Source organism: Lathyrus oleraceus, chromosome 3 (genome assembly GCF_024323335.1).
Source record: "Lathyrus oleraceus cultivar Zhongwan6 chromosome 3, CAAS_Psat_ZW6_1.0, whole genome shotgun sequence".
In the NCBI taxonomy this organism is placed as follows: domain Eukaryota; kingdom Viridiplantae; phylum Streptophyta; class Magnoliopsida; order Fabales; family Fabaceae; genus Lathyrus; species Lathyrus oleraceus.
Genome location: NC_066581.1, coordinates 8,606,833 through 8,626,590, shown reverse-complemented (window position 1 = coordinate 8,626,590; position 19,758 = coordinate 8,606,833).

Here is a 19,758-nt window from a genome sequence, read left to right as displayed (position 1 = left end):
AGTATCTGTTTTAGCACCATAAGCTTCGTAAATATAAGAATCATTCCCGAAACCCCATATACCATGGCCTTAATCATCATTTCCGTCTAAGTCCTCAGTAGTTTATCTCAGCAGTCAGCTCCGGCCTACTCATCCTCTACGTAGAGGACCGATGCAAATAAGTGAATGATCCAGAAAAACAAAAAAAAAGCAACAAAAAAAAAGGCAACTCCGGTATAGGTGACCCTCACAAAGTCATTTAAACCAAAGAATTGTAAAAAAAAATTGCTACAAAAAGAAAAAGAAAAAGAAAAAGTTACCCACTGCTAGTTGGTTCAGAGGTATCTGGCACTGAACTCGGTAGGGCGGATTACGATCCAATCCCCCACAACTACAGTTGGGTCCAATAAAAGGGTTTACACATGTTTATGTTCCAGAAACCCCAAGCTCTGATCATAATCACTAACGGGCCACTCTACTATGAAGCATGTACGGATAACGGGCTTAATGTGATTGCGCCTGAATGAAAAGGACACAAAAAGAGATGAAGAGGCAAGCCTAGGTATTGTGGGATAATATGGGTCGGTTAATATAGGAATGAAGTTTATGTCCTTATCTGCGGATTAGTGTCATCATGATACCCTTAGTTCACTCAGTTAGTACCTATCACTGCATCCCGACTTGAACTTAGAATTTTTTACCTGAAGCACTCGTTTACACAAATTTTCTTTTATGAGTTTTTCAATGTTTTGCTTGAGGACAAGCAAAGGTTTAAGTGTGGGAGAGTTTGATAACACTAAAATTTATCGTATTTTCGACTCCGATTTCACATGCATTCTAGTCGTTTTATTATCATTTTGTTATATTATTGGCATGTTTTCCTTTGTTTTCAGGTTTTTACTTTAATCGGAGCCCCGATCGAGAAAAGGAGTGAAAAAGAGCCAAAAACCCTAAAATTCAGCATTTTGTGCTTATGGCCTACCCAATGGCGGGTGCCACAGACCAAGCCATGACGTGTCCAAGCTCAACTTCCCTCAACTCCCACGTTCTCCACTATATCCACTAAGGCGCCTCACTTTGGCCTTGTGGCGGGCGCCATGGCCTTGTGGCGGGCGCCACAAGAGGAAAACAGTTTCCCTCCATTTTCAAGTTGAAGGGCATCCAAGTCATTTCCATCTTTTTACTTGCTTATAAATAGAAACTCGAATTCACTTTTACAATCATCCAAACTTAGAGCAGAGGCAAACTCAGAGCAACTTTGTTTCACTTAGGCATATATTCAGTTTTATAAAGTGGTAATCGCTTCGCATTGGAGTGTTACCACAATTGTGTAATCAAGTCTGTGATAGAGTCTGTAATCGAGTTTGGAGCACTTTGGAAGGAAGTTAATCCTGCCGCCATTTTCATTTCCGCATTGCAATTTATTCAACCCTCCGATTGGAGCAGGTTTTTGTTACTTGTCTTTATCTTATTTATTTCCCGCACTCGCTTTACTTTATTTATTTCTCGCACTCGCTTTAAATTATTTATTTCCTCGCACTCGCTTTACTTTATTTATTTCTCGCACTCGCTTTAAATTATTTATTTCCTCGCACTCGCTTTAAATTATTTATTTTTCCCACTCGCTTTACTTTTATTTATTTCCTCGTACTCGCTTTACTTTTATTTATTTCTCGCACTCGCACTACTTTTATTTATTTTAATGCACTTTTACTTTACCATGTCTAGCTAAATTTATAAGGTTAGAATGTAAGGATCGTAATTGAACCAGTAATCCGTACAATTGTTCGTAGAAACACTTAAGGGTTATTTTAACTTTCAACTTAAGTTTTCCCGCACTTCAATTCCGTTGGGTAAGATCGAAAGCCGTCCAATGTCTATTTAAACTTAATTGTTTTTAACTATTTCAAAAACAGTGAAAGCGCTTTGTTTAGTTCATTAGGAGATTTTAACATTAGGAAGAAAAGAGATTTTAAAACTATTTTCGGACGTGTTTATAAGTTTAGAGTCTGGTTCGTGAGAACCTCTTTTGGTTAAGAAATCCAGGTTATAATACTTTCCAACTTAGTCAAGATACTATATTTCTTAAAAATAGGTTTACTACTCTAACGCAATGCGCGCTTTTTTATAAGTGACAATAAGAGGGTTTGATTAGGGAGTACAACTCGGTTCTGAATACGCGAAAGCGATAGTTCCTGTTAAATTAGTTCTTTTCAAAGTAGGAAACACTGCCCATAAGTAGCTCTACTAGCAAGTACTTAGATTATTAATGGATTATGTGAATTACATTCGACCCTGTCTTTATTAATTATATTTTATTTCAATACTTTACTTTTCATTGCACACTCCTAAAAACACTTATTTTGATTGCCTTTGATAAACACCATAACAATAGATAACGATAGATTGACACTTGGTCTCTGTGGATTCGACAATCTTTTATATTACTCTGACGCATTCGTATACTTGCGAAGCACGCATCACTTGAGAAGAGGTTTATTCGTCCTAGTGTGTCGTCGTGGGGTGCACCTATTCTGTTGGTCAAGAAGAAAAAAGGTTCTATGAGATTATGTGTTGACTATAGACAACTGAATAAAGTGACGATTAAGAACAAGTATCCACTTCCGAGGATTGACGATCTGATGGATCGGCTGGTTGGAGCTTGTGTGTTTAGCAAGATTGATTTGAGGTCTGGGTATCATCCGATTCGTGTAAAGGCTGAGGATATTCAAAAGACTGCTTTTCGGACAAGGTACGGTCACTACGAGTACTCCGTGATGCCTTTTGGTGTGACTAATGCACCTGGTGTATTTATGGAGTATATGAATAGAACTTTTCATGATTAACTGGATAAGTTTGTTGTTGTGTTCATCGATGATATATTGATTTATTCTAAGAGTGAAGAGGATCATGCCGAGCATTTGAAGGTTGTGTTATCGGTGTTGAAAGAGAGGAAGTTGTTTGCTAAACTCTCTAAATGTGAGTTTTAGTTGAGTGAGGTAAGTTTTCTTGGACATGTGATTTCGAGTGGTGGTATTTCTGTGGATCCTATGAAGATTGAAGTTGTATCTCAGTGGGAAGCTCCTAAGTCTGTTGCTGAGATTAGAAGTTTCCTTGGTTTGGCTGGTTATTATAGGAAGTTCATTGAAGGATTTTCTAAGTTGTCGTTACCATTGACGCAGTTGACTAGGAAAGGTCAAGCTTTCATTTGGACTTCATAGTGTGAAGCGAATTTTCAAGAGCTTAAGAGAAGATTGACTATGGCTCCTATTTTGATTTTACCGGATCCGTTAGAAACTTTCGTTGTGTATTGTGATGCTTCTTTGTTGGGTTTGGGAGGAGTTCTGATGCAAAAAGGGCATGTGGTAGCTTATGCTTCAAGGCAACTTAAAGTTCATGAGAGGAATTATCCGACGCATGATTTAGAGTTGGCCGCTGTTGTGTTTGTGTTGAAGCTTTGGAGACATTATTTGTTTGGATCGAGGTTTGATGTGTTTAGTGATCACAGGAGTTTGAAGTACTTGTTCGATCAGAAAGAATTGAATATGAGGCAAAGGAGATGGTTGGAATTCTTGAAAGATTATGACTTTGGTTTGAATTATCATCCTGGAAAGGAGAATGTTGTAGCCGATGGATTGAGTAGGAAGTCATTGCACATGTCTATGTTGATGATTCGAGAGTTTGAATTGTTGGAGCAATTTAGAGATTTGAGTTTGGCTTGTGAAGCGACGTCTTCGTGTGTTAAGCTTGGTATGTTGAAGCTTACATGTGGCATTCTTGACGAGATTAGAGAAGGTCAGAAATCAGATGTGAAATTAGTCGATGTTAGGACATTGATTAATCAAGGAAAAGGTGGTGACTTTCGGATTAATGAGAATGGTATCATGAGGTGTCGTTGTAACACCCTTCTAAAATACCCCCAAATATTTAATTAAAATAATAAATATCTCAATCAGAGTAAATATGCAATTAAGGGTGTCACACAATATTTCACACCATTCAACAATATAACTGTCATGCTCTTTTGTTAATTCAAAACATAAGCATTTTTGCATAAAACGCAGCGGATATAAATCTCATCAATCATGTAAAACATGTAACATGTTGCATGTAAAATTATTCAATAAGGTAAAACATCCCATCCCGATGTTACATCTATCAGAGCACGACCCACTAAGGAGACTACACTAGACTCCAAGCACTAGCTTCTACTCAATCACTGCTCGTTACCTGAAAAATAGTTGTAAGGGTGAGTTTCTCAATCGATATAATAAGCATTATAAATTAACATGTAATGCCAAGTAATTTCACACATTCATCACCCTAATCAGATCAAACATTCAGCAGCGGCAACATCAACTAAAATCATACTCAACTCAACCACAAAACACACGTATAATATTGGAATACATCCATTCATATTATACGCCATACAATACAAATGCAATGAGACTCCATGCATGCGGTACCGACTATTCATGAACATATAGTTCAACTTCACCGACCAAATCCAGGTACGGCTACCAAGCTCACTAGTCCCACTCATTTGAGACCTAGTGACTCACATCACTAATTCCTCACCATGGGAATTAGCTACCACCCCAAGGGCCATGCTATGCACGCTAAATCACCTAGCATGCAAACATCAACAACAATTCACAATAACTCATCACTAATTCCTCACCATGGGAATTAGCTACCACCATAAAGGCCACAACATGCATGCTAATCACCTAGCAATGCTACATCATCAACAACAATTCAAGAATAGATATATGCTCACACTCTAAGCCATAAAACAGTCTATTCACAAATGCACACATAACTGATACATTCACAGCATCATGCATACCATCACACATCATCAGTATTTTATCACATAAGCATATCATATCATGCCAAATAACAACCACAGTATTAGCACACTCTACTAATACCTATACTACTCACAACAACGGGGAATGTTCCCTAATATATCATACATCAGCTAAATCACATTACTCGGCTGAACAGCTAAAAACTGCACAACAACAGCTCAGGAAAATCACAAGTCTGCCCATACGCGTACTGCCTAGTCCCATACGCGTATGGCCCATTCCTCAGCCAAATCCCATACGCGTAACACCATCTCATACGCGTATGCTACGCGTACCACTTCCCCATACGCGTACCAACAGAGACCAAACTACGTTCAAAACATCATCTTCCTCATCCATACGCGTATTGCCTAGTGCCATACGCGTACCATGCCATCTCATACGCGTATTGCCTAGTGCCATACGCGTATGACCAGAAACCAGACTTCCAGATCTGCTATGGCTTTCTCTGCTACGAGATCTATCCAATTCAACCTTCCACAGTCCAATTTTTCACAATAATCGTTCATATCATCTAACACGAATCATAACCTATTCGATCTCACAATTTCTAACACTATTGCATCTAATTCCTACGAATTTCCTTCAATTTTAATCCAGATTCGTTCATCCCAAAAGTTCACAATTTTCAGCATAATTATTCCAATCAGAGGTAAATCAATGGTTTATCACTACCCATGACATATTATCCCATAATACCCATTAATCGACTATAAACCCCCCTTACCTGAGTTAATCCGGCAAATCTCTGAGCTTCAAGCTTTTCCTTCCTTCAACCCTTGTTCTCTGGCTTTCTTTGCCCTTTTCCACTTTTCTGCCTCTTTTCCCTTTTCACGTGAAAATAACTCTTTTTACCAAATGGAACCTTTTTACTGATTTCTACTTTTATTCCAATAATAACAAAATAATCCAATAATAATAATCCCAATAATATTCCAATAATTATTATTCCAATAATAATAATAATTCCAATTATTTAATTAAATTAATAAATATATTATTAACTCAATTTAAATAATTATCTTATTTTATCGGGGTGTTACAACTCTCCCCCACTAAAAGAGTTTTCGTCCTCGAAAACATACCTCAAGTGAATAACTCAGGATAAGACTCCTTCATCTGACTCTCAAGTTCCCAAGTCACATTGCCACCTGCTGGTCCGCCCCAAGCTACCTTTACTAAAGCAATCTCTTTACCCCGCAACTGCTTCAACTCTCGATCCTCGATCCTCATAGGTGATGTTTCAACAGTCAGGTTATCTCTCACCTGTACATCATCTACTTGGACCACTTGCGACGGATCAGGAATGTACCTCCTCAACTGAGACACATGAAAAACCTCATGTAAATTTGCAAGTGACGGCGGTAAAGCGATACGATAGGCTACTTCCCCTATCCTCTCCAAAATCTGATAAGGACCAATAAATCGAGGTGTCAACTTCTTCGACTTCAAAGCTCGACCAACCCCAGTTATCGGAGTAACACGAAGAAACACATGATCTCCCTCTTGGAACTCAAGTGACTTCCTCCTCTTGTCGTGATAACTCTTCTGACGACTCTGAGCAATTCTCATCTTCTCCTGAATCATCTTAATCTTTTCCGTAGTCTGTTGAACAATCTCCGGTCCAACCACAGCACTCTCACCGGACTCATACCAACATAAAGGCGTCCGACATCTCCTACCATACAAAGCTTCAAATGGTGCCATACCAATGCTCGAATGAAAACTATTGTTGTAGGTAAACTCAATCAAAGGTAAATAACAATCCCAAGCACCTCCCTTTTCCAAAACACAAGCCCTCAAAAGATCCTCCAGTGACTGAATCGTCCTCTCAGTCTGACCATCAGTCTGCGGATGATATGCAGAACTCAATCTCAACTTAGTTCCCAAAGCCCTCTGCAAACCTTCCCAGAACTTCGATGTAAATCTAGGATCTCTGTCCGAAACAATACTCGACGAAATACCATGCAAACTTACAATCTTCTCAATATACAACTCAGCTAATCTCTCTAACGGATAATCCATTCTGATCGGAATGAAATGAGCCGATTTCGTCAATCTATCAACAATCACCCAAATGGCTTCAAAATTCTTATTTGTCCTCGGTAACCCAGAAACAAAATCCATACTGATACTATCCCACTTCCACTCTGGAATAACCAACGGTTGCATTAGCCCAGACGGCTTCTGATGCTCAATCTTCGACTTCTGACAAGTCAAACAAGAATAAACAAAACTCGCAATTTCTCTTTTCATTCTCGGCCACCAAAATAACTTTTTCAAATCATGATACATCTTCGTAGCTCCAGGATGAATACTTAAGCCACTACGATGTCCTTCCTCAAGAATACTCTTCTTCAGTTCGGTAACATCCGGAATACATACCCGATTAGCAAATTTCAAAACACCATTCTCATCCACTCTGAATTCACCACCTTGACCTTGATTCACTAGAGTCAACTTATCAACCAAAAACACATCGGATTTCTGACCTTCTCTAATCTCATCCAGAATACCACTCGTTAACTTCAACATTCCCAATTTAACACTATTGTGAGTACTCTCACACACCAAACTCAAGTCTCTAAACTGCTCAATTAAATCCAATTCCTTAACCATTAACATAGACATATGCAATGATTTCCGACTCAATGCATCAGCCACTACGTTTGCTTTACCCGGATGGTAATTCAAACCAAAGTCATAATCCTTCAGAAACTCTAACCATCTCCTCTGTCTCATATTCAGCTCTTTCTGATCAAACAAATACTTTAAACTCTTATGGTCGCTGAAAACCTCAAATCTTGACCCGTACAAGTAATGTCTCCATAACTTCAGAACAAATACCACGGCTGCCAACTCTAAATCGTGCGTCGGATAGTTCCTCTCATGAACCCTCAGTTGTCTCGAAGCATAAGCTATAACCTGCTTATTCTGCATCAACACACCACCCAAACCCAACAATGAAGCATCACAGAAAACCTCAAATGGTTCCGACGGACTCGGTAATATCAGAATAGGAGCAGTAGTTAACCTTCTCTTTAACTCTTGGAAACCTTCTTCACATTTTGAGTCCCAAACAAACGCTTGCCCCTTTCTGGTCAACATCGTCAACGGTAACGCCAACTTAGAAAATTCCTCAATGAACTTCCTATAATAACCAGCCAATCCAAGGAAACTTCGAATCTCAGCAACAGACTTCGGAGCTTCCCACTTAGACACCGCTTCTATCTTAGAAGGATCAACAGCAACACCACCTCTTGAAATCACATGACCAAGAAAACTAACCTCTTCTAACCAAAATTCACACTTAGACAGTTTAGCAAATAACTTCTTTTCTCGTAGAACTCTTAAAACCATTCTCAAATGCTCAGCATGCTCTTCTTCAGATTTTGAATACACCAAAATATCGTCAATAAACACCACAACAAACTGATCTAAATACGGATGGAAAATCCTATTCATATACTCCATAAACACTCCAGGCGCATTAGTCACACCAAAAGGCATTACAGAATACTCATAATGTCCATACCTTGTTCTGAAAGCAGTCTTCTGAATATCCTCAGTTTTCACACGTATCTGATGATACCCAGATCTCAAATCTATTTTGCTGAACACACTCGCACCAACCAACTGATCCATCAGATCATCAATTCTCGGCAAAGGATACCGATTCTTGATCGTCACTTTATTCAGTTGCCTGTAGTCCACACACAACCTCATAGTACCTTCTTTCTTCTTAACCAATAACACTGGTGCACCCCACGGTGACACACTCGGACGAATAAATTTCTTATCCAACAGATCTTCCAACTGACTCTTCAATTCAGTTAACTCAACAGCAGACATACGGTACGGAGCCATCGATATCGGCCTAGTATCAGGTACCAATTCAATCGAGAACTCAACTTCACGCTCTGGCGGTAATTCATTCACTTCTTCCGGAAACACATCAGGAAATTCACACACCACGGCTAGATCGCAAATCACCAGTTTATCTTTAGCCTCCAAAGTCGCTAACAGCATAAACAACTCTGCCCCATCTGCTACTTCCTCATTCACCTGCCTTGCTGATAGAAACAAATCCTTTCCTTCCTCAATCTCAGGAAATATCACAGTCTTATCAAAACAGTTGATAGAAACTCGGTTAAACACCAACCAGTTCATACCCAGAATAACGTCAATTTGCACTAGTGGAAGACACACAAGGTCCATCCCAAAGCTTCTACCAAAAATACTCAAAGGACAATTCAAACAAACTGAAGTAGTAGTCACTGAACCCTTCGCAGGAGTATCAATCACCATACTTCCATGCATCTCAGATATCTCTAACTTAAGTTTCACAGCACAATCCAAAGATATAAAGCAATGAGTCGCACCTGTGTCAATAATAGCTACAAGAGGAAAGCCATTAATATAACACGTACCTCGGATCAAACGATCGTCTGCAGAAGTCTCAGAACCCGATAAAGCAAAGACCTTGCCTCCCGACTGGTTCTCTCTCTTCGGCTTAGGACACTGTGGACTGATATGACCCACCTCTCCACAGTTGAAACAAGTCACAGTCTTCAACCGGCACTCTGCAGCCAAGTGACCACCTTTGCCACACTTAAAACACTTCTTCTCATTACTGGTACACTCATGGAAACGATGTCCAGCCTGACCACATCTGTAACACTTAGCAGGGGCACTGGAGTCTCCCCCACTAGGCCTCTTCATCCCACTCTGTCTCTGGAAACCTTTGCCAACTGCATACGGTTTCCCACGATCATTCTGATTCTTGCCTTTCCTATCAACCCTTTGCTGATAGCTCTCTGCTCTAGCCTTGGAATCCTGTTCAAAAATCCTGCAACAGTCAACCAAATCAGAAAACACTCTAATCCGCTGATATCCAATAGCCTGCTTGATCTCGGGACGTAACCCGTTCTCAAACTTCACACATTTCGAAAATTCCCCAGTAGCCTCGTTATAGGGAGTGTAATACTTCGACAGCACTGTGAACTTAGCAGCATACTCAGTAACAGACCTGTTACCCTGTTTCAATTCCAAGAATTCTATCTCTTTCTTTCCTCTGACATCCTCTGGAAAGTACTTCCTCAGAAATCTCTCTCTGAATACAGCCCAAGTGATCTCAGCATTCCCAGCAGATTCCAACTCAGTACGGGTAGCAACCCACCAGTCATCTGCTTCTTCTGACAGCATATGCGTACCGAACCTGACCTTCTGGTTATCGGCACACTCAGTCACTCGGAAGATCCTCTCGATCTCCTTCAACCACTTCTGAGCGCCATCTGGATCGTATGCTCCCTTGAACATTGGAGGATTGTTCTTCTGGAACTCACTCAGTTGACGAGCAGCTCCCATTCCCACAACATTCGGATTTCCTCCAAGTACTCCAGCTAGCATACCCAGAGCCTCAGCAATTGCAGCATCATCTCTACCTCTTCCAGCCATCTCTATTCTGAAAACCCAACAAGCTAAAACAATAAGTACTGATAGGGTTACACAACACCTATCCCGTACAGGGGAACATAATAATTACGACTCGACTCGACCAACTATGCTCTGATACCACTAATGTAACACCCTTCTAAAATACCCCCAAATATTTAATTAAAATAATAAATATCTCAATCAGAGTAAATATGCAATTAAGGGTGTCACACAATATTTCACACCATTCAACAATATAACTGTCATGCTCTTTTGTTAATTCAAAACATAAGCATTTTTGCATAAAACGCAGCGGATATAAATCTCATCAATCATGTAAAACATGTAACATGTTGCATGTAAAATTATTCAATAAGGTAAAACATCCCATCCCGATGTTACATCTATCAGAGCACGACCCACTAAGGAGACTACACTAGACTCCAAGCACTAGCTTCTACTCAATCACTGCTCGTTACCTGAAAAATAGTTGTAAGGGTGAGTTTCTCAATCGATATAATAAGCATTATAAATTAACATGTAATGCCAAGTAATTTCACACATTCATCACCCTAATCAGATCAAACATTCAGCAGCGGCAACATCAACTAAAATCATACTCAACTCAACCACAAAACACACGTATAATATTGGAATACATCCATTCATATTATACGCCATACAATACAAATGCAATGAGACTCCATGCATGCGGTACCGACTATTCATGAACATATAGTTCAACTTCACCGACCAAATCCAGGTACGGCTACCAAGCTCACTAGTCCCACTCATTTGAGACCTAGTGACTCACATCACTAATTCCTCACCATGGGAATTAGCTACCACCCCAAGGGCCATGCTATGCACGCTAAATCACCTAGCATGCAAACATCAACAACAATTCACAATAACTCATCACTAATTCCTCACCATGGGAATTAGCTACCACCATAAAGGCCACAACATGCATGCTAATCACCTAGCAATGCTACATCATCAACAACAATTCAAGAATAGATATATGCTCACACTCTAAGCCATAAAACAGTCTATTCACAAATGCACACATAACTGATACATTCACAGCATCATGCATACCATCACACATCATCAGTATTTTATCACATAAGCATATCATATCATGCCAAATAACAACCACAGTATTAGCACACTCTACTAATACCTATACTACTCACAACAACGGGGAATGTTCCCTAATATATCATACATCAGCTAAATCACATTACTCGGCTGAACAGCTAAAAACTGCACAACAACAGCTCAGGAAAATCACAAGTCTGCCCATACGCGTACTGCCTAGTCCCATACGCGTATGGCCCATTCCTCAGCCAAATCCCATACGCGTAACACCATCTCATACGCGTATGCTACGCGTACCACTTCCCCATACGCGTACCAACAGAGACCAAACTACGTTCAAAACATCATCTTCCTCATCCATACGCGTATTGCCTAGTGCCATACGCGTACCATGCCATCTCATACGCGTATTGCCTAGTGCCATACGCGTATGACCAGAAACCAGACTTCCAGATCTGCTATGGCTTTCTCTGCTACGAGATCTATCCAATTCAACCTTCCACAGTCCAATTTTTCACAATAATCGTTCATATCATCTAACACGAATCATAACCTATTCGATCTCACAATTTCTAACACTATTGCATCTAATTCCTACGAATTTCCTTCAATTTTAATCCAGATTCGTTCATCCCAAAAGTTCACAATTTTCAGCATAATTATTCCAATCAGAGGTAAATCAATGGTTTATCACTACCCATGACATATTATCCCATAATACCCATTAATCGACGATAAACCCCCCTTACCTGAGTTAATCCGGCAAATCTCTGAGCTTCAAGCTTTTCCTTCCTTCAACCCTTGTTCTCTGGCTTTCTTTGCCCTTTTCCACTTTTCTGCCTCTTTTCCCTTTTCACGTGAAAATAACTCTTTTTACCAAATGGAACCTTTTTACTGATTTCTACTTTTATTCCAATAATAACAAAATAATCCAATAATAATAATCCCAATAATATTCCAATAATTATTATTCCAATAATAATAATAATTCCAATTATTTAATTAAATTAATAAATATATTATTAACTCAATTTAAATAATTATCTTATTTTATCGGGGTGTTACATCGTGATCGAGTCTGTGTTCCGGACGTTGCGGATTTGAGAAAGAGGATTCTCGAGGAAGGGCATAGAAGTGGTCTGAGTATTCATCCTGGTGCTACTAAAATGTATCAAGACTTGAGAAAGATGTTTTGGTGACAAGGTATGAAGAAGGATGTAGCGGAATTTGTGTATGCATGTTTGACTTGTCAAAAGTCAAAGATTGAACATCAAAAGTCGTCTGGTTTGATGCAACCGTTATCTATTCCCGAGTGGAAGTGGGATATTGTCTCTATGGATTTTGTTTCGGGTTTGCCGAGAACATCGAGTAATTGTGAGGCGATTTGGGTCGTTGTGGACAGGTTGACGAAATGTGCTCATTTTATTCCGATGAGGATGGATTATTCGATAGAGAGACTTGCTAAGTTGTACATCGAAAGGATTGTGTGTTTGCATGGTATTCCGTCGAGCATTGTTTCGGATAGAGATCCGAGGTTCACTTCGAGATTTTGGGAAGGTTTGCAAATTGCTTTGGGTACGAAGTTGCGTTTGAGTTCGGCGTATCATCCGCAAACTGATGGTCAAACGGAGAGGACTATTCAGTCACTTGAAGATCTTTTAAGGTCTTGTGTTTTGGAACAAGGAGGAAATTGGGATAGTTTCTTGCCTTTGATCGAGTTTACGTATAACAACAGTTTCCATTTGAGTATTGGAATGACACCTTTTGAGGCTCTTTATGGTAGAAGGTGTAGAACTCCTTTGTGTTGGTACGAATCGGGAGAGAGTGTTGTGGTTGGACCCGAGTTGATTCAAGAGACTACGGATAAGATTAAGATGATCCAAGAGAAGATGAAGGCTTCTCAGAGTCGTCAAAAGAGTTATCATGATAAGAGGAGGAAAGCTCTTGAGTTTGAGAAAGATGAGCATGTGTTTCTTTGAGTTACGCCAATAACGGGTGTTGGTAGAGCTTTGAAGTCGCGTAAGTTGACGCCGCGTTTCATTGGTCCTTATCAGATTTCCGAGAAGGTAGGTGAAGTGGCATTTCGGATTGCATTACCACCGTCACTTTCTAATCTTCATGATGTGTTCCATGTGTCTCAATTGAGGAGGTACATTACGGATCCATCGCATGTTGTTCCATTAGATGATGTTCAAGTGCGGGATAATTTGACGGTTGATACATCACCTATGCGAATTGGAGATCGAGAAGTGAAGAAGCTTTGTGGTAAGGAGATTTCTTTGGTGAAGGTGATATGGGGCGGAGTCGCCAATGGCAATATTACTTGGGAACTCGAGGATAAGATGAAGGAATCGTATCCGGAGTTGTTCGTTTGAGGTATTTTCGAGGCCGAAAATCTTTTAAGTGGGGGAGAGTTGTAACAATCCAATTTTAGTAATTATTTATTATATTATTATTAGTATATTTTATTTTACTTAATTGGAGTGTTAATTAATTAATTGGTCGTTAGGTAGTACAATAATCGATTATATTAATTAATTTGGTGTGTTAATTAATTATTTAGTTGATATGAGATATAATAAATAATTGAATTAATTAACTTGGTGTGCATATTGAGTTGGTTGATTTATTTGAATTAAATAGAGATATTTAAATATTAGGTCTTATTGGGCCTAATAATTAAATTAGAGGTATCACTCTTTAAGCCCAAATAGAATACTAGTATATAAGAGGTGAGGAGAGTGAGAATTAGGATTCATTTGATCATTTGACAACAATAGAGAAAGAGAAGAGGAAAAGTAAAGAGAAGAGCTAGGGTTTGCAGAAAATTGAAGAGGTAAGGGGGGAATCCTTATTATTATGGGTTAGTATGATTGGGTCAATGGGTAGAAGCATGTTTAGGTTAAAATCCCTAATTTTGTATGGTTGTGGAAATTGTTAGGTTTTGATGAGTATTCTTGATTTGTGGTGATTTGATTGTGTTAAAACTGCAAATTAACGTTATATACTTAGAGTATTGTATGAGTTATAATTTTCTGAACGTTTTCCTTTTTACGGAATCGAAATCGGAGGTCCGAAAGTCCTCCAACGATGAAAACCGCAGAAAATTCTGCATTCTGTCCGTCGCAATCGCGAGCCTTTTTTTTATGTTTTTCGGTCGGAATCGTTTTGGTCATAACTTTTGATCCGTAAGTCCAAATTGAGTGTCGTTTGAAGTGTTGGATATTTGAAACAGAAGGCTATAACTTTGTTTCAGGAATAAAATAATTTTGGAGATTATTTCATGGACATTTTTGGGGTTGAAGAAGATGAAAATTATGCTGGAAAATTTAGAAAACAACAACTTTTTAGTAACGCATTCGTGCGCGGTTTTATTCATAACTTTCAACTCGTGAATCATTTTAGGTTGGGGTTTAAAGCATTAGAAAGGTGACTCTAATAGATATTATATGAATGGTGTATTTGTTATGAATGTTAAGATGGTAGAGATGATCTTAATTGCATATTATGTGAATGGTGTATTTGTTATGAATGTTAAGATGGTAGAGATGATCTTAATTGCATATTATATGAATGGTGTATTTGTTATGAATGTGTATATGTACCATTGGTGGATAATTCATAGAGTTGAATTATGGTGATATGTGGAATTTTAAGATGGTAGAGATGATCTTAATTGCATATGTTGTTGGTATTTGTACATTCTTTCATGGCATGGTCGGCTTCATGGTGGAAGCGGTGAAAATGTGGGTTCACATAGACGTTGATCCTTAATTGGAAATAGACGTAGCATACGTTGATCCTTAATTGGAAATAGGCATAGTAGATGTAGCATACGGTGATCCTTAATTGGAAATAGGCGTAGTAGATGGCGTTGATCCTTAATTGGAAATAGGCGTAGTGGACGTTGATCCTTAATTGGAAATAGACGTAGTGGCTTTGATCTTGTCCGGATCAGAAGCGTGGCTTGGATTCTAGATATTGAATCGGAAAGCGGTGAAACGTTGGGTTCACATTGAGGTACCACATGCATAGAGTCACATGTCTTGCATTGAGTCACGTTAGAGTTATGTGATCATCGAGTGTATGCATTATTGTGATTGTGATGTGTGTATGAGATATGGTAATTGAGTTTGGTGATGTTTGGATACATAACTGGGCAAAATATGTGATTATGCGATAATTGTAGTTAGGTGTATATTTGGGAATATAGTATTGGATTTGAATATTATACTCGAGTTTTGATGTATGTTTGAAACATGTGAAATAAATATTGGTTAGTATTATTTACATGGTTATACGAAGTGTGATGAATTCTGTTAATTGTTGACTTAATCATTGTGCTTTATTATACTTCTTCATAATGATTTGAATTCTCACCCTTCTGTTGGAATGATGCTTTACATGACATCGTGCAGATACTCCGGAGTAGTATTGCTGAAGTAAGTGGACGGTAGCTCACTCGAGATTAGCCGGAGAGTTTTCGTATTTTAGTTTGAAGACTAGGTAATGATTCAATGCTCTGGTCATGTAACACGGGGTAGATTGGTAGTATTGAACTCGTATCCTATTTGGATAAGTATTATATTATTACTTATGAACATGCTTATTTACAATTGCTGTTTGAGAGGCCATCGTGCCAAATATTCTGGATATGGTTTTATTTTATCTTGAAGAGATTATTGAGAGATGATCATGGTATGGGACATGGATCATCTTATGGAATACATGAGTATTCATTATTTTCCGCTGCGAACGCATATTCTTGAATATTCATGATAAGTGAAGTATGTTATTTTAAATGACCAGGTGTATTGTATATTGATGATGAATGAGGTTTGGTTTTTGAAAGCTTTTAGTTTTTGAAAACGTCGATGTGACGCCCTTTTGTTTATATGCGTGCTTACTTACTCTGATTATATATTAAGTATTTTGGGGTAGAAAAATGGGTGTTACAACGTTCATGTGAAGAGCGTCACATGCAACGGTCATATTTTTGCCTAGGGAAAATGGAAAAATTGAAAGCATGCTTTGTGATTAATTTCTAACTGTTTGCATGTTATGATTAAATCATATTGTCAATACCATAGCAAAAATAGACATTTTAATAACTAGAAGAAAGTAAAGACAATAACAGTATAGAAACAGAGTAACAAAACAATAGCAACAGCAGTACAAATAAAATAGCAGTAGTATGGAAACAAAATAAGTAACAAAATCAAACTGACAGAGGTAAATTAAATTGATCATAGAAGCAAGAAATAACAATTGTCATTTAGATTAAATGTAAAGACTAAAGTTAAAAGTAACAGTAAGCATTAAAAGAATAATAGCAGTAAAGTGCTCCCTCCCCACACTAAAACATAGCAGTGTCCTCATTGCTTTAACGTGAGTAGGAAAATTTAGCGATCAATGTAATTAGCCACGGTGATGTCCCAAAGAAGCTACAGCCTGGTTCAAGTGATCAAACTGTTTGACGGTGACATCCATTAAGCCTAAGACATCAAGGCGCATGCTTTTTAGTTCATCTTTCACATTAGTAATTTCAGTACGGAAACCATCCAAACGGGTAAGAATTATGGTCAGATTTTCAGCATAAGATGGAATTTCTGGTTCATTCAGATTATAGTAGTTTGGAGGGGTTTCAGGGTCAGATTCATCAATAGAGATAGGGACATCAAAATACTCATAAATAGGTGGTATCTCAGGAGGTCATGGTGGAGCAATGTGATGTTCATCTAAATCATATAGCCAGTTATTACGGTTATGAACACTCGTTCTCTCATGGTTTGGTAAGGTAAATAGCTGGACAACATCATTATTAATTAGGTAGTCAAAAGTGTCCGGTCCAAGGTTTCCTAAAATTCTTCGGTCGAAGCAAAAGTCAATATCCATGGGTCGGGTGGGTCCAAAAGGTGTACGCTTGTTAAGTGGGTGTCTAAGTCCAATAGCATCAACTATCGTGGTTACTAGGCCGCCTATTAGGATTGGGGCACGATGGTTCTGTGCAAGGTTAACAAATTTTTCCATCATGAATGATACAACATTGACATGTCGACCTTGGTCGACACAGAGTAAGATGAAAAGCTCATCCCTTGACACTAAGATGTTGTTCTCTTCTTTTCCAAATAGGGTGTGGGCTAGTATTTTCTGGAAGAAGCGGATAACAGGGTTGTGTATCGCTTGAGAGAGCATCTGGTGTGGGTCAGGGTGGTGATCTCCAGTTAAACTACCCCAAAAGTAATCCAAGTCAATGTCATTGATTAATTCCTCCTGGCGGGTAGTGAATACAAATGGGCCACTAGGAAATCCTAGAAGGTCAGCAAGGTCTCTACGGTTATAAGTGAAATCAATACCAAACAGCCTAAAGGAAATCAACCCTTTGTTAAGCCCGTAACCATGCTCGGGTATGTAAACTAGGGAGCTAAGGAATTCTAGGATAAGCTCACGGTATGTGACAAACCTTCTCTTAATAGCAGCATTCTCCCAACCTAGCTGGTTAAACATAAACAAGATACTATCGTGGATACCTGGCCTATCCATGGTAGGTCCATCATAATATATGGATAAAACCATATCCTTCTGAGCTAAATAATCATAACGCCTTCTCTGAACTTTGTCTCTGAAAACTATATATACTTGTTGCATGATGAAAATTAGTTACTAACTAGTTTTAAGTTTTCCTGTTAATCAGTAGCCAATATTACTAAGTTAGTAACGAAAAATAACAAGTACGCTACTGCATAGAATCTAGGAAAGGGAGCAAAATAAAAGTAATAATCAAAAAAGGAGGACATTTAAAATGCAAAACATAAAAATAACAAAATCAATAACAAATTAAAAAGAGGCGGGTTGTCTCCCACCAAGCACTTTGTTTAATGTCATAAGTTCGACAGTAACGTTGCGATATATCAGTTTTGGGGTTGAGTGGGTAGCTCTATAAGTCTTAGGCTATTTGAATAGTTTCTATTGTCAATATTATGATAATGCTTTAATCGTTGCCCGTTTACAATGAACGGTTCACTATTTCTACCCTTGATTTCTATCACACCGCTTTTAAAAACTTTAGTAATTTCGAAAGGACCTGACCACCTAGATTTAAGTTTTCCCGGAAAAATCTCAAGTCTTGAATTAAATAGTAACACCATGTCTCCTACATTAAACTCTTTCCTAGAGATACATTTGTCGTGCCATATTTTAGTTCGTTCTTTGTATATCTTGGCATTCTCATAGGCGTCTAGTCTAAGTTCTTCCAATTCGTGAATGTTTAAAATTTGCTTCTCGCCTACGGAAGTATAATTTAGATTTAGGGTCTTAATTGCCCAATAAGCTTTGTGTTCTAACTCTACAGGGAGATGACATGATTTACCATAGACTAATTTAAAGGGTGTGGTACCTATTGGGGTCTTGTAGGTTGTCCTATATGCCCACAGAGCTTCATTTAGTTTAGATGACCAGTCTTTTCTAGATATTCCAACAGTCTTTTCTAGAATTTGTTTGATCTCTCTATTCAAAAATTCAACTTGCCCACTGGTTTGTGGGTGATAAGGTGTTGCTACACGGTGTCGGACTCCATACTTCAGAAGAAGTTTTCCAAATATATTTGATATGAAATGGGAGCCACCGTCACTAACTACTAGTTTTGGCACATCGAATGTAGGAAAGATTACGTTCTTGAACAGCTTAATCATTACTCGTGTGTCATTTGTCGGAGAAGCTACAGCCTCGATCCATTTTGAAACGTAATCGACAACTACGAGTATGTACTTATTACCAAAAGAAGACGGGAATGGTCCCGTGAAGTCAATCCCCCACACATCAGAGACTTCCACTTCTAAGATGCCTATTTGTGGCATTTTGTCGAGTCTTGAAACGTTACCAGTGCGTTGGCACTGGTCGCAATTTATAACCGCATTATGAACATCTTTCCATAGAGTAGGCCAAAAGAGGCCAGATTGTAAGATCTTAGCACAAGTTTTTGAAGTGCTTGCGTGCCCACCATAGGGAGCGGAATGGCAATGAGAGATTATATCGTCTATTTCATCCTCAGGAACACATCGATGGAAAATACTGTCGGTACCTCTCTTGAAAAGTAGGGGTTCATCCCAGTAGTACTGTTTTAGATCATGAAAGAATTTCTTCTTTTGTTGGTATGATAGGTCCGTTGGAAGTGCTCCAGCAGCTAGGTAGTTGACAAAGTCAGCATACCATGGCAGAGTTATATTCGTATGAATTTCTTCCACGGATTCTTCTATTTCGGTATCATTTAAGGTTAGCTCAGACATGTCGCTTTCCATTTGGGCTATAAGTCATTCGTAAGGGAAATCATCATTGATTGGAACTTGTTCAAGCTTGTTCCCTT